The sequence below is a fragment of the Rissa tridactyla genome, chromosome 3 (genome assembly GCF_028500815.1).
Source record: "Rissa tridactyla isolate bRisTri1 chromosome 3, bRisTri1.patW.cur.20221130, whole genome shotgun sequence".
Taxonomy (NCBI): domain Eukaryota; kingdom Metazoa; phylum Chordata; class Aves; order Charadriiformes; family Laridae; genus Rissa; species Rissa tridactyla.
The window spans coordinates 61,078,866-61,097,246 of NC_071468.1; the positions used below are offsets into that span (position 1 = coordinate 61,078,866).

Here is an 18,381-nt window from a genome sequence, read left to right on the forward strand (position 1 = left end):
AGGAAAGGAACGCCTTTGCTTTTTTCCTATAAGAACTTGTAGCAACAAAAGTCTCTCTCCCAGTTCACCAGCGGTGAGGCCTTTAACAGACCCTTAGGTCAGGGGTATTTAAAAAAAGATGGCCAAAACCCCTTCCATATAAATGGACGTTAGAGAGGCGTTAAGAGACTTACCTATTTGTACCGTCATTGTTGTAACATATTTGGAACCTAATTGCACAGATATTTACCTTGGAATATATTAAATAGGAATTCATTGGCAATACATAATTACAACATAAGGCCAACTTCTAAAGTTGGACCTGACTTATCTGAAAACTGGAGAATCAGTTCAATAGCTCTTTTTTTCTGGAAGAAATTGAGATTATGTGATTGGAATATAAATCCCTGCTGAAGGCCATTTCTTTACACAGTCTTTAATAGGCTGCACTGAACGGGCAGCAAAAAACAACAAAAAAAGAAAAGCAAGACTGAACAATCACAAAAAGTTACTGTGTATAGGTTTTTCATTTATGCAGAAAACATGGAATCTATTTGGCCGTGAGCACTGCAGTATTCTGTATCATCTTCTTTGGGTCAAGGATGCAGAGGGTTGTACGCTGAGGCCTGATCCAGCGATGCAGGTGGCAGCACCCTGTCTCCTTGTCCCACGCACCCACTGAGACACGGGCTTGCATGCCTGTGATTACCACCCCTAAACCAAGGAAGAGTTGTGCTACTGTTTCAAAAAGATGTAACTGGGATTCCCTTTACAACAAAGGCGATGTTTCACCTTATATGGAACATATCAAATTATTGACAGCTCTTCCTCTCAGAATTCATAATAACCCTATGACGAGCACAGCCATTATGCTTCAGGTTCGCACCGCAGCAGCATTACATAAGGAATGTAACTTGACAGTTTTCTGGGGCCAAACATAATAGATACCTATATGTATATAGAAAAAAAGGTAGTGGCCTAACCAAGCTCCCAGATGACATAATACACGCTGGGTTATATAACTCATTTTACGGTCAATAAGCCGGTCTTCTGAGCTGCATATTGGAAAACGTAACGCTTGTCTGTTTGTATCAGGCTTTACAGCTATCTCTTTAATATAGAAATCGCTTGTGCCGTGCTATTGTTAAGCGTGTTTTCAGCTTCTCAGGCCGGCAATAGGCAGAGGCAGTCCCGGCAGCGGTGTCCTCTCTTTGTTGAAACAGTGAAAAACTAGAAAACCCAAACTCCCTCATATTGATTCTGAAAACAAGTCAGATGAGTATTATATTGCAGCTATTTGAAGCAACGGTGGAGCGAGCTGTTTGGACACCCTCTGCCAATTTTTTTGTCAAAGCCGAGGAAAAAAAAAGTCTCCTCTTCATATGTGAGAGCCCCTTCTTTACCACTTTCTTTAGGCATACATTTTCATTGGGAAAATGGACTTGTTTTATGTTACAGGCAAATTGATTTTGAATTCCCAGATTCTACTTCAGTGGACGTGCATTATGATACAATGATACATCGAATGAAATTGTATTCTAAATCCACGACTGGGGAAATATTTGCGAATCCTCAGGTATTCAAACTGGTGCAGGTGTTCTGTCGCAGGTGGAAAAGCTGACCACCTGAGTCTGTCTTTATGGGTTGCTCAGAAATCACTCAGAAGGGTCAGTGTTAGGCACTGGCAGAGTTAGGATGGGTGGGTGTTTGGTAGGACATGCCTTGCACGTACACTGTGTGACTCCAGGCAGCTCAGTTAGACTCTCTCTGTAAGCGTGAGGAGGCCACCAGCTTCTCTTGTGCTCCTGGACCTCCTCTGTGTTGGGAGCACAGGGGTGTCACCATCATTAACGTGTATCAGGTGAAGGGTGTTATTTAAAAATCAAAGTATATGGTGCCCTTGCCATGACTGCAGCCTGAGCAGGCATATCAGAAGCAGCTTTTAAGTTCCTGCTACTGGAAACTTAGTGTGGCCTCGACAGCCTTCAGATGCTCTGTGTAAATGCTCAGGGAATCTTGCTGGTGACGTGGCTTCACTCCTAGCAATGCCTAATGGCCTCATAATATAAATTCCTAACTAGACTTGGTGCAAACATTTCAAATTCTCTTCAGGCCACAAAATCAAGATCCAAAAGGTAACCTCAACCCACAGGACTCTCCAAGAAGACAGAAAAACCCAAAGTCAAGGTGAAAGAGTATTTGAGACAAGAAATCTAGGTACATTGAGTCTGGAGCAAGTGTAAGTCAGAACTTTAACCGTATGTATATATGCAAAAGGGCTGGAAAGAACAGGGCAAAGTATTTTCACATGTTATTGAAGAGAAAAGGGGGGGAAATACTGTGGTTAAGCTGCATCAGGGAATACTTTGCTAGACCGTTCGATATTGGAAAGGGGTTACTACTGCGCAACATTTAGGTCAGTGGAGCAAACTGCCATGGGAGGTTGCCGAGTCAGTCATGGCTAGACTAGATAAGTGTCTATTACAGGTGATCTAGGATGACCCATTTAGAGGTGGCTTCCAACCCAAATGTTTCGGTGATTTTTGTTCTCTTCAAGTACTACTCTTTTAAGATTGACTTGTTTTTCCAGTTGGTATGGGAATTATTACAGCCCTATTGACAAAAAAGCCCTCTGCACTAAGAACAGCATGTATCCTAGAAATATTACCAATATTTCTGCATGTTATAGCAGATGTAAAATGACAAATACTTATTACATAAATTCAATAGTGTGATTGTCATTATGAATAATCTCTTGAAATCTGTGTTAAAATTAAAATATCTTACAAATATTTAGACTATTCTTAAAACATATTTTTTTCTTCCTTAGAACAAAACTTTTTTTTCCACAGAAATGTCTCCATATTTTAAAGATGGGAAATGTATAAAATTTTAGAGAATAATATTATGCAGGAGCTGAGGTACGCTCTGTGTCCTCATGACCATATGAACTACATCTCTCCTCCTACAAAGGTTCACCGTAGTGCTAGTTCCCAGGGAAGGGTTTGGAGGACCTACAGCTCAGTAAGCCAGTGCATGGGAGTGTACATATGTATGTGCATACCTTTAAGTAGTAGTCTGATAGTCTTACTCAATAGTTACTGTAGTCAGTGGAATTTTTAATTGATCCCACGGCACAGAAGACATGTTTTCCCTATTCCAGGTTATGATTTCTTTCATGACACTATATTGTTCAAAAGCAGGCTCTATTGTTAAGTAATTAAAATCAGTGCATGAAGAAAGATTCATTTTTATCGATAGAAGCAGCGTAATGTATAGGTAACCATCCATAGCAGGGAAAATCATTTCTCTTTGGGCTCAATCCAAGTTCCGTTGACTTTTACGATACTTGGATCAAGCTTCCTAATCATGTTGCTGTGATGATCTGCAAACCCACTGGGGACTTTACTGCTTGTTGCCAGGACTAGTCGTAATGAAATGATATGAAAAACACTGGAACGTAGATGCTGAAACCTAGATCTGCCCTTCAAGTTAAGGATTTCTTTCACTTGTCAGAATGAAAGGAAAAGAGTAGCCCCAGCAAAGGTAATTTTGACTCCATTTACTTATCCCCTTTAAATCCCATTTGAAACTACTGTAGGATTGGCATATTAGTAAGCAATCCTTAGAGAAGCGGTGAGAAGTGCTTTACTGTGTGCTGCAGGCACGCTGCGTAGATCTGGCATAGTGAGCCCGCCTGGAGCCTTTTCCTGGGGTCTCCTAATTCTGCTTGTCTCCTGTGAAGTAGTCCTGATTGATAGAAAAATACCTTGTTTTCTTTGAGTGCTTGCTCTTTTATCAATTAAGTGGTTTCTGCTGGTCACAGAGGTTCTGGAACAGCACGATAACAGTTTGGGATATAATTGACTGAATTTTAATATATCTGTTGTAACTTCCTGAATCAGAATCGGTGGTACTCATCTCTAGAAATACTCAAGTAGGAATTTGAATAACTTTTTGGAGATGTAGAATTCAGTAGGGGTCTTTTTTGTCCTTTTTTTTTTTTTTCTAACTTACCGCCTTTCTTAGTCTTTAATTGTGTCTGAGCTTCTGAATGATCACTATTGTTTGCTGTGCTTTTTATTCCTCATGAAAAGCCTTTAACTTGATTTCTTATGTTTCTTAGCAGTGGCACTATGTTTTCCTGACATAAACATTTTTGCTGTCTGGCATATTGACTGTGTTATCTGCAATTGTTTTTAGGTCCCGTGCACTTTCTTGGCTCCTTTCCTAGGGCAGGTTTTCCCCAGTTGGACTTTCTACAGTCAGTGTGGCCTCTCACCATTTTCCTGTTTTTTATTAATTTTTGAGCAGAAGCCCTAAAGTAGAATCAAATCCTTGAGGTTTTAAGGGGACAAGTCTCGGTGAAATTGCCACCTTGCCGTCCTCAGTTTTTTGCCTGCAGCTGCACTAAAGCTCTGCTGAACACAACAGAGAGAGCAAAGGCAGCTTAAAACCAATTTTTCCATTTGTCTGGTTCCTGGGGCAACCAACCAGGCCTTGAAGATACTCCACATTAATAGGAAACACCCTCAGAAACCAGGTTTAGCTAATCCATGTCAGTCTCTACATCATAGAATCGTAGAATCATAGAACCATAGGGTTGGAAGGGACCTCTGGAGATCATCTAGTCCAACCCCCCTGCCACAGCAGGGTCACCTTAGAGCAGGTTGTACAGGAACGCGTCCAGGCGGGTTTTGAATGTCTCCAGAGAGGGAGACTCCACCACCTCTCTGGGCAGCCTGTTCCAGTGCTCTGCCACCCTCAAAGAAAAGAAGTTCCTCCTCATGTTTAGGTGGAACTTCCTATGCTCAAGTTTGTGCCCATTACCTCTTGTCCTGTCACTGGGCACTACTGAAAGGAGCCTGGCCCCATCCTCCTGACACCCACCCTTTAAGTATTTATACGTGTTGATAAGATCCCCCCTCAGACGTCTTTTTTCCAGACTGAAAAGACCCAAATCCCTCAGCCTTTCTTCATAAGGGAGGTGTTCCAGTCCCCTAATCATCTTGGTAGCCCTTTGCTGCACCCTCTCCAGCAGTTCCCTGTCCTTCTTGGACCAGGGAGCCCAGAAGTGGACACAGTACTCCAGATGCGGCCTCACCAGGGCAGAGTAGAGGGGGAGGATGACCTCCCTCGAGCTGCTGGCCACACTATTCTTGATGCACCCCAGGATGCCATTGGCCTTCTTGGCCACAAGGGCACATTGCTGGCTCATGGTCATCCTGTTGTCCACCAGGACTCCCAGGTCTCTTTCAGCTGAGCTGCTCTCCAGCAGGTCAGCCCCCAACCTGTACTGGTGCATGGGGTTATTCCTCCCCAGGTGCAGCACCCTACACTTGCCCTTGTTGAATTTCATAAGGTTCCTCTCTGCCCAAATCTCCAACCTGTCCAGGTCTCTCTGTATGGTGGCACAGCCTTCTGGTGTGTCAGTCACCCCTCCCAGCTTTGTGTCATCAGCAAACTTGCTGAGGGTGCACTCTATCCCCTCATCCAGATCATTGATGAATATCAGCTGTAAGGCCTCTTTCTGTCATTCAGTGGTAGGGTATCCATGTGATCTGGCACCTGACTCTTGGACACAGACATGAATAAATTCAGTGGAGGCTCTGCTCACCTGCATTGCCATTTATGTTTCAAAGGTCAATAATTCTCTTCTTTAAAATACAATGCTTTTGAGTGACCTTTCTGGCGATAGTAAATAAAGGTAGTTTAGAGAGGGATTGGTTTAGTACACTGTTTTGGAGTCTAAAATTTTATTCTGACTCTGTTGTCTTGGCCATCACAAAAGGATATCAGGGTGGTACTTTGCCTACAACAACATGCACGAGTCCTGAAAATTCAGGACAAAACTTGTGTGTCTGCCCTAAAGTAATGAGTCTTCTGTCAAGTACCGCATCATGGATAATTGTTACTTAGGGCTTTTAAGTTCAGTAGGGTTGCTGGTAAACTTATTTCTTTAGCTAGTACTGTAGTGACACAGAAACTGAAACTTTCCATCTTGCCTTTTCTATAACTCTTTACCTATGCTTCAAATCTCAGATGGTGGACAGGTGTTGCCTTTGCAAGGGGCCACAGAGGTTGAAGATGACACTCTGCCCATGGATCATGATTGCTTACTCGCTTGAAATTACCACACCACCACTCTACTTGTTGAAAGAGCTGTGGAAGTGCTCTCTTTCTTACTCCAGGCAAAGCCATCTGGGTTGCCTTTGGCTGAAGGTCAGTGGAGGGCTCACACTGACTGAGGTAGGAAATGTCCATCCAGACAGAAACAAGTGGGGATAGGACCACCTTCAGCTTCCACAGCTAGAGGAAGAAGGCTTCTGTCATAGGTCTTCGCCAGCAGCAATCTTCCTTTCAATGAGACATCCTGGGGTAGATCAGATAGCTACAAGCTTTTGTATTGTGTGTTTTCCTACGTGATGCTGTGGAGAACCGATTGAAATTCATATGCAAAAGCGTACCAGAAGCTGTCTGGTAACTGTACTTGCAGGAGCTTTCCACTGTCCTCCAAAACCTAGCCCTTTATTTGAGATTATTCTCCAGGCTGTTGATTAAATTTTTCAGAGCTGCAGTGTTCTTGGTGATGATTGCGTCAGGACCATCGGTTGTTATTTCCAGGTCCTCAATTTTCTTTTCAGCCTCCTGCCGTTTTAATTCCAAACCTTCAAGCTTCCTGTCCATGGAAACCATAGTAGCCTGGATTAGGTCCAACCTTCCAGAAATACGTACTGCATGCCTTATAAAGAAAGGAGATAATACTAGGTGGCCAAGGACCACAGCTCTAGACATTGCCAAACCAAAGGCAGGTAAGCAGGTAAGCCCTTTTAACGGGCTGAAAGCCGTGTATGAATATGCTGCCAGATGCCTCGCTGATCTTAATTTCCTCAAGGGCGTGTTAAAATCACTGTCCATTCTCCAATGAAATTCATAGACGGCAGTGTTAAAATCGTCAATCACTTGGGTGATTGTGACCACTAGGTCATACCATATAGCACAACTGGAAAATATCTTTTCATACAGCTCCTGAAAGCAGATCCACAAATTCCTTTAAAAGGCATCTTAAATCAGCTGTATTTTTCATCATCTTAGTGAATTTGGTTGCTTTCTTAAAGCTGCACACCTAATCCCAGGCACTTGGTTTGGCATAATTTTTCCTGTGTTGCTGTACATCGTGGTCCTCCCTTCTCCATCCAGGGAGAAGGCTGTGCCTGCAGGAGTCAGTGGCACGGAGCCCGTGGCTGCTTCCTCCTTCCCAGGGCCCCAGGGAAGGGCACTCAGCAGGGAGGGTGATCCCTCTCCTCCAGAACAGTGGTGGAGCCACAGCTGGGGTCAATTGCAGGCATGCTGGAGACCTCTTTTGCTTGTGGAAATGCTGTAATTATTCCAATCGGGGCAGGGGTGGTGAGATATTTTATCTCTGGATTTCTGCAAAAGCAAATGAGAACGTAAGATTCGCGTTAAGTGTCAGAGGCCAGCATTGAAGCCTTTTACAAAGGACTTCTCACTCCAGCCAAAGGAAGAACATGCCTTTTCTACAGCTCTTTGCTGTAATAGCTGTCTTGGCCAAAAGCGTAAAGAGGCCTGGTCCTTGACTTGATCCCTGGCTGACACAAAAGCTCTCACTGTGGATACACTTAGGACAAACCTTTACTTTTACTGAAACACTTTTCGCTTGCTGGATGAGGGAAGAGGCACCTCAGGAAAAAGCTGTGCCAGCAAATAACATGATTTTGCTGGTACGAATGAGGGCTGTGCTGGGAACACGCTGTCAGTACAGTTTGCTGGGACAGCTGCACCGGCAGAGCTAGCCTATTCTGGATACAGCCTTGTCTTCTGTTCCAGTTTGTCACGCGTGATTTATCTTTCTGTCACCTCTTCAGGTCCCCAGGCACCTCTCAGCGTAAAAAGAAATTAAAACACAATACAGATGAGTCTGCTCTGTATTGGAGTCTTGACCTTTAATATATCAGGTTTTCATATTGCAACTTTCCCAGCACATAGGCTGTCCTACAAGAACTGAGGTTGCTTTAGTGATCTGCAAAGGTCCCACCTCAGCCATGCTTCAGTTTTATTTGCTTCCACCTGCAAACTCTCAGGCTGCCCGAAATGCTCTTTGAGAGGAGACAAGGTTTTCAGATTGCCTGGGAGATCATAACCATGAACTCCATCAGTCCAATGAGGAAAAAAAATTATCACCAAAAATCAGAGAAAACAGCCTGGCAACCCATGTGTCAGAAAGATTGCTTAATGTTTTGTCCTGGTACACCAGTTTAATTTTTATCAGACCTTGGGGTTTGTTTTTTTTCCACTTGGTGCTCTCATTACATTTTCCTTCCTTTATTAAAGAAAGCATTTGCATCTTGCTCGGTGCTTTTGTGGCAGCATTCCTCCTGAGCACACCAGTGTGTCGCTCCCGTGGCAGGTTCGCAGTCAGACTCCTTAGATCAATAAACCATCTTAGTTAGTTGTTGAGATACAAGATTGGAATTTTAAAAATCCACAATTGCACTTACAATACCACAGAGGCCCAAACCTGATGTAAATTTTAAGAGGCATCTGAAGAATTGCTCTATATTTCAGTCGTAAGGCTTTGCCAGCATTACCTTTTGACCAGATCACTGTTTGATTGGGTTTCAGTCTCATGTTTTTCTCTGCAACTATTGAAGGTGGGTTGTGGTTTGGTTTTTGTTTTGTTTTTTTTTTCTTTTCCCCAAGAGACAGACAACTGTGTCTTTAAAGAAACAAAACAACTGTGTCAACAGATGGGAGAGAAAATGCTGTGTCTGAAATAGTGCTAGGAATAAACCGTGTTAAAAATAGGTAGTCTTGCCACAACCGTTTCTTTGGCCAATGTGGAAATCCTTCTTTCCTATACTAGCGTGTTATCAAAACTGTACTAAAACCCTGCTAAAAAACCTGATAAATTAGTCTATAGAATGTTGCTAGAACAATAACTACCCTTCTCCTGCCTAATTGTAACAGCCGTGCTAGTAAAGGAGCAAGGCTAAGGAAGCGGCGCTGCCACAGGAGAGCTCGGAACAATTCCTGTGGCTGACCCCTGGCCAGCAGCATCTCAAACACAGCTCTGGCACTTCTGGATATAGATTTTAATGATGTGACCCCCTCTCCACCCCCAGCAGTAGTAGGGCAACCAGGACACCAGAGGGTGTCAGAATTTTCGCCTTTCTTAGAAGCACCATTTCCCTCCTAGGTATGCAGAGAAATAATTTTCCTGTCCCACAAACTATCTGGGGAGAACCCACGGCAGTTTTGCTAACAAGTTGTTTTTCTTTTTATAAAAAAAAAAAAGAAAACTCCTGCCCTCCCCAAAACTGGAATGCCAGCCGATCTACGCTTAAACGTGCTTGTTACTAGCAGAATTACAGCTGCAGTTTAGACATTGCGTTTCTGCTTTCCATCTGTTGTCTCGCTTATTTTTGCCGTCTGTCTCCTTGCTTTCAATTGTCTCTTCTGTGTCTCAGTTTATCCAATTTCCAGGGCTGGCCAGCCATTTCAGCATTATCGCTGGCCTAATGGCTGTAAGGAGAGCAGAGAAGCTCTTCGTTAAACGATTTTATTTTTTTTCCACAATGCCTCTGCGCTTTGTTTGGTCGGTTTTTGTTTGTGCTTGGTGCTCCCTGTTGTGTCATCTGGGAAGAGAGGAGATGTTTGCATAATGCGTTATTTTGCCGGAGTTGTTGGATTTCTCCTAACAGTTCTACTCCACAGCTCGCAGCGCCTCTGGGGCAGGGACAGATTGTAATCTCAGACAGAGCAGGGATCAGAGGGTTGTCCCCTGTCCCCCGCAGCCGGGAGGAGCTGGAGAACAGGTAGAGCCTGGCCTGCAGCGCTCCCCTCCCCACGTCCCCCCCAGCCGTCAGCCGGGGGGAACCCGCTTGGGAAGAAGCAGCCCGGGGTAGCTGAAGCTAATTTAGGGCAGCCCCGTGGCGTTTGTGATTGATTGATTCCTGATCTCTGAGACGAAACGCAAAGGTAGATAAGGCCCCTCCATCTGGGGCAGAGGCAGGCGCGCGGTGCAGCCGGCTGCCGAGCGTCAGTTCCCCGTGACCGGTTCCAACCCCGCTGTTCGCAACAGGCTTTTCCTTTCCCACTCGTTTGCAGTCGAGGAATGCTCCCGGGGATCCGTGCTTGCCTAGACGTTGTCTCTGTTAGATTAATGTTGTTTGCTAAGACTAAAGGAAATTTAAAGGAAAGGAAAAGGTTTCAGATGACTTTAGAGGCTGCCCAGCTACGTCAGTGCATCAAGGAAAGAGCTGCATTCCTTACTGAAGCGGTGTGTATGTTGTCCCTACTCTTCCCTCATTCCCACGGGAGGGAAATTGAAACCGAGGAGTTAAAATGCCCATTATTTTCTGCTCTTCTTCCAGTGGATAAGAAAGCTCCCAGTTCACTCTCTGAAAAGGCTCAGAGAGGCTCATCAGCAATTCTGGACGTATGGGATTTCCTATGCTAGCTTCTCACCTCATCTTTTCTGTGTTATCTCCTTCCGCCTCTCTGGTCCCCTGCAATCCATGGGTAGCATGTCTGTATAGCTGTGTCCACTCCAAGGACACATCCCATGGCTTTTTTTTAATTTGTTTTTGCTTAACCAATCTATGGATGAGTCAAAAATGCTAGTACCTTACATGCTTAATTTGCAGTTTGATTAACAGCTGAATTCTACCGTCTTCCAGCATGATGAGCTCTGAAGGAAATCAAGGGAAGTTTTGTGCAACATCCTCAGCCTGTGAAAAACCCATATTCAGAAAGATGCACGCTACGTATTCACTTTTGGCTTGAGCACATGCTTTGCTTTGCTGAATTGGCTTTACTGATTAGAGATGGAATTAAGCATATGCTTAAACGACTTGCTTAGCTGTGACTGAGCTTGCATAATTTGTCTGCTGGAGCTTTCCTGTTGAATTCGGTGAGACTAGACTCAGGCCGCAGTGACAGAGAGGTGATGCAGTTGTAATCGGCAGGATATGCCAATTAAAACTTATTGCCTTTCTATTGTAAAATGAGGGTTTGCTTTCTCATTACTGCCAGTTACAAATTATGGTTGTGAATTGTGGTCAAATAAATATGATTTCACAGGACAAGTATAGCAAAATGGTTTTGCTTCAGCTATAGGAATATATAGCTAAAAGCTCTCCTGTAGCTGTATCCAGGCTAACTGCTTGCTGTTGCACTGCCTTATTTTTCAGACTGTTTCATTCTTGTGTTGGACACCAAAATCATTAGAAAACATTCACTGGCAGCGTTTAATAGCATATATTTAGAACATGAAATAAAGAAACCAGACATTGGTGATGCACCACTTATCTCTTAGTAATTTGTTTAACTCCACTCCTCCGCACATGCAAGAGAATAAAATAGAAGTTGTTAAAATAAAAGTGATTTTAAAAAAATCTTCATATTGATGACCATTTGGGTGTTTTTTTCCTTTAACATACCAGCTCATTTTCTGAGAGTCAATGGTGATTGCAGAAGGTGAAAAATTGCAAACAAAACTAAGGAGAAGTTCAAGTTAGCTGTGGAGCCAAAAGTGTGATTCAGGAGCTGAAAATATCTCTGCGCTTCATGCATCAAACTCAAACGCTGTGCTTCGGCAACGCCCCCTGGATTAGAAGCGGAGTTTGAGGTCATTCCTCCTCCAGCCTGCCATGTATGGGTAGGGCCCACGCTCATGACAAATTACTGACTTACTGAGCACACACCAAGAGCAGAGTGACATCAGTGCAGAGGGATCGTGCCTCACCGAGGAGGACCAAAGACTCCACGGCTGCCTTCCTCTTGTCTGTCTTTAGACCTGGAGGACCAGCGTGGAGGTACTGGGAAGGAGGGCACTTTGAACAGTCCCTTTCTAGATGTGGCAGTAACAAGGGACGGTGAGGTAGACCACTCATCTCCTTGTAAAGAGCTCACACAGCGTCCAGCAGAAGTGCTAACAAAGTGTGCGGTCAGAGGTGTTTTGGTGGCCCATTCGGATTTTTAAGACAGTCAGCTGCCAGTGATGGTGCTTCATTGTGGCTGCCGACCTGAAACGACAGTAGCGTATCCTGTGCTGTACAAGTTGTTTTTGCAACCAGGAGCATAGTGTCAGGGACCGAGCTCAGCTTGCCTGGTGTAAATCCAGAGCGCCTTGAATGAAGTCTGTGCTTTGACTTAGCACCAGCCTCACTGAGGTCTTAGCTTTATTTTATAGAGAACGTTGGCTTAGATTTTGCGGGTAACAACAACCAAAACTCTGTAAACAGACCCCAAGTCCTTAGATTATTTTCCCTGCTGACAAATTTCTGTTGTTCCCAGGCATCACACTTCACTCCTCGTGTCCTGCACGTCTGACTTGTTGCCATTTTCTCAGGGGCAAGTTAGTGTTCATCGGTAGATGAACACACTCAGATTGTCCAGTGCTGCTGCCATCGCTCTGCCATGGGCTTGAACTTGCGATGGTCTTTCCATGGAGATGGAGATGATTTTGACAGCTCAAGTCATTGTCATGGGCTTGTAGGACACCTGCCACACTGCAGCCTGCCTGCTTGGTGGCTACGAGTGGCTCTGCCTCAGTTTCTTCACTGTGTGCCTGGCTGGTTTGGTTTTTCCCAATGAAGGGTGTCACAGCAGGGTAGTCATTCAAAGAAGGAAGGAGAGCCTCCTTCGGTGTAGGAGGTTCCTCATGATGATTTTGCTGAAGCCTGTTTGGATTGCGTAGAGCGTGAGCTTTACCTGGAATCCTATCTTGGGCTCGGCTGAGACCTGATGTTTCGCCTTCTCTGCCCACTCTTGGAGGATCGCCAGATGCACTCGCATCTTGCTGCCAGCCGCCTGCACAAACAGCCCTCTTCTCTTGGCAGCAGCAGGCTGGGCAAAAGAGTTGAGCAACGTGGGTATATGACCACTGTGTCAATTGTCAGCCTGACCATTGTCTAAAAGCATCAAGCCTGGTTAGCGAGGGCACTGATCTCAGCTGGCAGTGTCTAAACTGTTATTTGCAGTGAGGTTATGGACCTATACTTAGGGGGATGTGCTCTTGCTAATTTAGCTCCTGGCTGAAGTGAAAAAAAAGTAACCCAAAATCATAGTTCCAGCGGTGGCAGCAAAATAAGATCCTGCGCAGAGTGGGCTCTAGGGATAGAGGAGATAATGTAGGGAGGATCTAAAGAAGAAATGATGTGCTTGATTTTAATAAAGTGAATCAACTATGCGTAAAGTAAACAAAAAAAGTTCATAGGTGATGTTCCAAAAGTCATTTATTTGTCATGATACATCATTTAGGTAAATTTTGTTCTGATTGCTAACTTTCTGCAGAGCCTGAGAGACAATAAAACCAGCTCTGCTAACATACACGCGTGTTAGTAAATATGGCTATTTTTATTTATATTGTATGAATACATACACACATATGCATACATACAGACATATATTTAGGTACTTACACACGTGTATGTATGCATATAAATTCATGCATGTATACATTTCAACAAATTAAAATTTTACAGAGATTTCTTGGTGCTCTTTGTGTCTGGATCTGCAACATGGTGCTAGCATGCAGGATACCAAAATGAAGAAAAGCTGTCAATAAACAAAATTTAAATGGACTATCACACTCCTATTGAGAAAAATGTGGAGGGGTTGGGAAAAGCAGTATTGAAAAATAAATTAGGCTTCAAATGTCTTTCTGCTTTAGTAATAAAGACGAAGATGTTTACAGCATAGAGACATTTGATTCAAAAAATAAATTATATCCCTTTAACTTTGGAGGTAGATCAAGATTTGATCCATTAATTTCATCAAAACTGCTTGTAGGAAAGTGTATTTCTGCAGTATCGAGAGCTGCCAGAATGACCTGGAATTAAGAGGGCAAAGGTAGAGACACTGTAAGTATTTTAATTCATCTATTCACAGATGATTTGTGTGAACGCATTAAGAACACCAGTAAAGTAATGGGAATAATTTTCTTCCACTTTTTCCAAATTCAATTGCATACGGTATGATTGCATTTGATCAGGACATGAACGTCATTTCTCAGATGATTGTGTTCTGCCATTGATCACATGAAGTCAATTTAAAGTATGACATTGCTTTTACCCTCCTCAAGTAGGAAGACATTTTTGCTTCTAGTCTTGGCTGCTGTAGCTATCAAATTGTGTGTATAATAAATAGTGCTTTGTTTAGAGAGCGATAACTGTAAAATATTGCCCATTGAGAGAAAAAGTACTGAGATTGAGATTGATGCCTGGAGCTTAATGCATCATAGCTGCAATCAAGCAAATTTTAGACTTCTTACTTCTCCCATTACAGACTGTAATTCGCAGAGTTCTCCAGACTTTCTGTGTTTGAAAAGGAGAAAGGGGACAAAGAGAGCATTAGAAAATCCACACAGGTTCACAGTCTCTACATACTACAGTGCAGAAGCTTGCATGGTCAATTCATTGTATTTAGTAAGAAAACATCTATAAAGGGGGTTTTGAACCCATGGAGAAGTGGGAGATTTGCATATAGCCTCACTGCTTTGCGTTACCAGCCATGAATTCAAGCCCTTGGGTGGTACGCTACAGAAATGTGCACATTTTTCTACCGGCGTTGCCTGACTCTTCTTTGATAGACACTATCCTGTACAATCCTGGAACCTGGCTGCAATTTGAATGGCACCTGGCTTTCTTACAGACCTGGTCAAACTGAGGCTTTAGGTAAATTCCCAAACCATGGTAGGGTCCATGCTGGAACGCTATCTGCTACAAGCCAGTTAAGGACTAACACGGGCCTGGCTTTATTTGCCTTTTTTACTCTTGAGGCAATTTTGTCCATTTATTGTGCTATTTCAGAACCTTTGAATAGTCTGCAATAAAAAAATATGTATTATCCAGTTGCTTTCTTTAAACTTCAGTTTCTGATTAAAATACACATGAGATTTCTGATATTTTATTACCTCGTAAAGTGCACAGGAACCTCCCTGTTACCCCCCTACCCCCAACTGACCTTACAGTGTCGGTGTAACAGATATATAAGGCAAAACAAAGTCCTCCTTCTTGTTGATCCATGAAATGAATTAATCTTTATGGTCAGATGATGCCGATGCCTACAGCTCCATTTTTATTTCACCACTGATGGTGTAGATTTACAATTACAAAATGATTAGGGGAGTTGCCAAGGGAGAAGCCAGCAGTCTTTCGAAAGCAGATGGTGTAAGAGTCATTATCAGAGCACTTCTGCCTGTGTGTTTCCAGGTCCCCCATAAAAGGCTAATCCCCAAGTGTCCGAGATACAAAGTTCAAATTGAAGAAAAAACCTCTTCCAAGCAGTAAGACATGCCGTGCTTCTCATCCTCCCATTTCCCTTCTCATGTGCTTGTTTAATCTTAGTCTCCATGGCTGGCAAACAACTGCAGGAGGTGAGGAGAGTCATGACCAGATACGACCGAATACCAGCAAAGGCTCAGCAGTGGTGGTCGCACCGCTCTCTGTCTTTGGTGGGCAGTCGTTGAAGGCGCGCTCGTTTACTTTTGCTGCCAAAGAACCAAGGATTGCACAAATTCTACTAACGCGGTGATAAAAGCAAATTAAAAGTCCCTGGGTTTAGTATCTCAACAATGCCTCTGGGAGCTTTAATTGGGCAGTAAAATCCTGTTTGATGGCACACACATTATCTGGGGTTGTTAAGAGACTCTGCAGGTTGGCCGTTCCCTCAGACCACGTCCTGTTCGCCAGCGCTGCTGTAAGGTGGCAGGTTAGTAAGGAGATGCAGTAGTGCTGCCTAGACAAAATCTTGCTGTCCTTAACCAGATCTTGCTCTGGATAATATTTTGCCTAACTGTAAGTAACGATTAAGCTTCTTAAAGACTTACAAACTGATCCAGCCTTCAATGGAATCAGGGGGAGCCTTTCACACTTGGATCAGAGGCTGAAGTATCCTTTGAGGAACGCTGCTGAAGACAGTGAGGTTACCACAGTGTGAGGGAAGACGCTGGCTCCCATTAGTTAAGAGCTAAAAAAGAAATTAGGGAAAACGGCATATAGTGTTCCTCATGGATTTCAGTTTAAATACTCTTTATGAAGCCGGAGCAGCAGCAGTGTGATTTTGCTTCATAAATGACATCTTTCACTTACAGCTTCATTCTCTTTTCATGAAAGTCCCCTCTGCTCCTGCCAGGGCACTGTTCAGAGGATTTAGTGTAAATGGGAATAAAGAACCTTGGTTTTGGGTTGTCGATTAGATAAACCAATTCACAATGCACATTAATTAAAAATAACTGCGCATGTGTAGCCAGCGCCACTGAAGCCAGTTAGGCCTGTAAGAGCAGAGGGTGACCTGTGTGGGGGCTGGAAGGTATCCATGCGACTCCAGGGAGAGGACGCTACAATCCAGAGCACCCCTGGGTCCTGCTGAAGGATGGGGGAATAAGGACTCATGACTTCTTTATTGCTTTGCATTGTTTTTTGACTGGAACTTTTCTCAGGCCAGTTGTAAAAATAGCGAGTGAAATACTGGCCCTGCTAAAAACAGAGTTTTGCCCTTGAGTCCAGCTGTGCCAAGGTTTCACCCACAGATTAAAACCGTATTGGGCCCTGTCTGTTCAAAGGTTCAAAAGTGGTTCCTGGCTCCACATCCAGATCATTTCCTAGAAAGTTTTATATTGATGTGATAAAGTTTCAGGGTCTGGAGCCAGAGCATATGTTATTTTATATACTCAGATGCCTATATAGACACTGTTGACATTGCCGGTCAGTAACACATTACCATTTGCTATTTGTTTTTGTAGCTGATAGCAAACATTACAGGGGAAAAAAAAAGCATAAGCATATGCGTTTTATTGCTAACTGGTTCCAGGCCTGCTTTGCCCTTCAGCTTTGGGCACCCCGTTTACACCAGTTCACATCCCCACTCTGCTAGAGGTGGAGGTGCCACACGTCGCCCACCCCATGCTGGAGAGGCTTTGCCCTGTGTGTGGGGCAGCGTGGGCAGCCGTCCCACTTGCTGGAAGCAGAGGGGGGTTTGCTGTTGGCTGCAGTGCCACTATGGTCAGGCCATGGGCAAGGATCTGCAAGTCCAGTGTGCTACATTTGAGATTTTCCTGTCCAGGTCCTCTAGCATGCTCCTCTGCCATGACATTTGTAAGCCCTTGAGGAGCAGGTACCTTCTCCTGCTGCAGTGACCCGACTGCCCCGAGATGGTGGCCAGCCAGGGCTCAGCATCACAGCCAGGACAGACAGCAGGAGAAGGGGTGAGATGAGCTGCACTTCTCGTGGGGACCCTGTGCTCCCCTGGGGTGCTGCCCTGTCCAGGAGCATATCCACCCTGGGATGCCCACACTCATCCCCCATCCCTGTCATGTCACCTGGGGTGGCATCTCACGTGTGGGCGTTCAAGGACACAGGGAAGCCTGAAAGAAAGTGCCCTGGGCAAAATTCATGCTGTGGTTGTCTGTGTGTTCACAACGGTCCTCAACAAAATCAGAATAGCCAGGCCCGTTGGAGTGTGTGGTCACTAGAAGATCACTGAAGGTTTCTTGTCTCAGTATTAATGAGGTGGGCATTTCAGTCAGCTCCATTATGTGCAAATTAGATATGAGTCTCCAGTTCACGGTGCATTGCCTGTATGCCCTGATTAAGGGTAGCCTCTATGTATTCAATAACCCCCTCCCTGCAGGTGTAAATGGGGCAGCCTGTAGCTGCCTAACGCATCTAACACATTAACGAACGCATCTCCTGGTGCTCTGTGCCTCGGACGCACAGACATACATACAAGCCTGCATACATGCCTACAGCAGGTCTTTTGTGTACAGAAAGTGCCTTTTTGTGGTCTTTCCCAGAGTACCATCACGTGTAAAGAGACATACAGAGTTTATGAATGATTTTCACAGTGTACTAATAATTTATTTTCTAAAACAGACTAGCATCATTTGGTAAGGGAATTTTTAGAGGTGATCTCACTTTTAAAGCACAGCACTAGACAGGAAAGAAGCAGAATGAAAAACAATTGCACTGCTCTGATTTAATAACAGGAAAGCATTTGCATTTAATTAGAAAATATGTGTTCTTAAATTCTGATTTGGGCATGATCTTTTCAAAATTAGGCAGAAATTAGGAAGAAAACCTGGAACTGAAAGCCCTAAAGGTAAATAGACTACAAAAGCACTTCTGTGCTTTGTGTGTTTACACTGCTAGTTGTATACATCATGTTTGAAAATACATCATTGTATGCACCTTTTGGTCTTCTTTGTCTATTGTTTTCACCTCAGAATATATTAGTTGGTGTGTATTCTAGCCCCCACAGCAAGTTGGAAACCACAGGACAGCTACTGAATGCTGGTGCCCCATTGCTCTGAGGGAAAAAGGCCTGAGTAGCAAGAAGAACTGTGACTGAATCTCTGAAGTTCTTACACGTATTGATGTA

At 43.9% G+C, this 18,381-nt stretch overlaps 1 protein-coding gene across 10 annotated transcripts in view; it reads left to right on the forward strand.

Annotated features, from left to right (window-relative positions):
- HIVEP2 (HIVEP zinc finger 2) overlaps nucleotides 1-18,381 on the forward strand; it is a 145,559-nt gene that overhangs the window by 71,520 nt on the left and 55,658 nt on the right. The window contains exon 4 of one of the 10 annotated variants that reach the window (XM_054197059.1): nucleotides 13,795-13,865. The exons of the other annotated variants lie outside the window; for them this stretch is intronic. The gene's annotated coding sequence lies outside the window, so the exon portion shown is untranslated. The remainder of the gene's footprint in view (nucleotides 1-13,794; nucleotides 13,866-18,381) is intronic. 10 annotated transcript variants of the gene reach the window in all.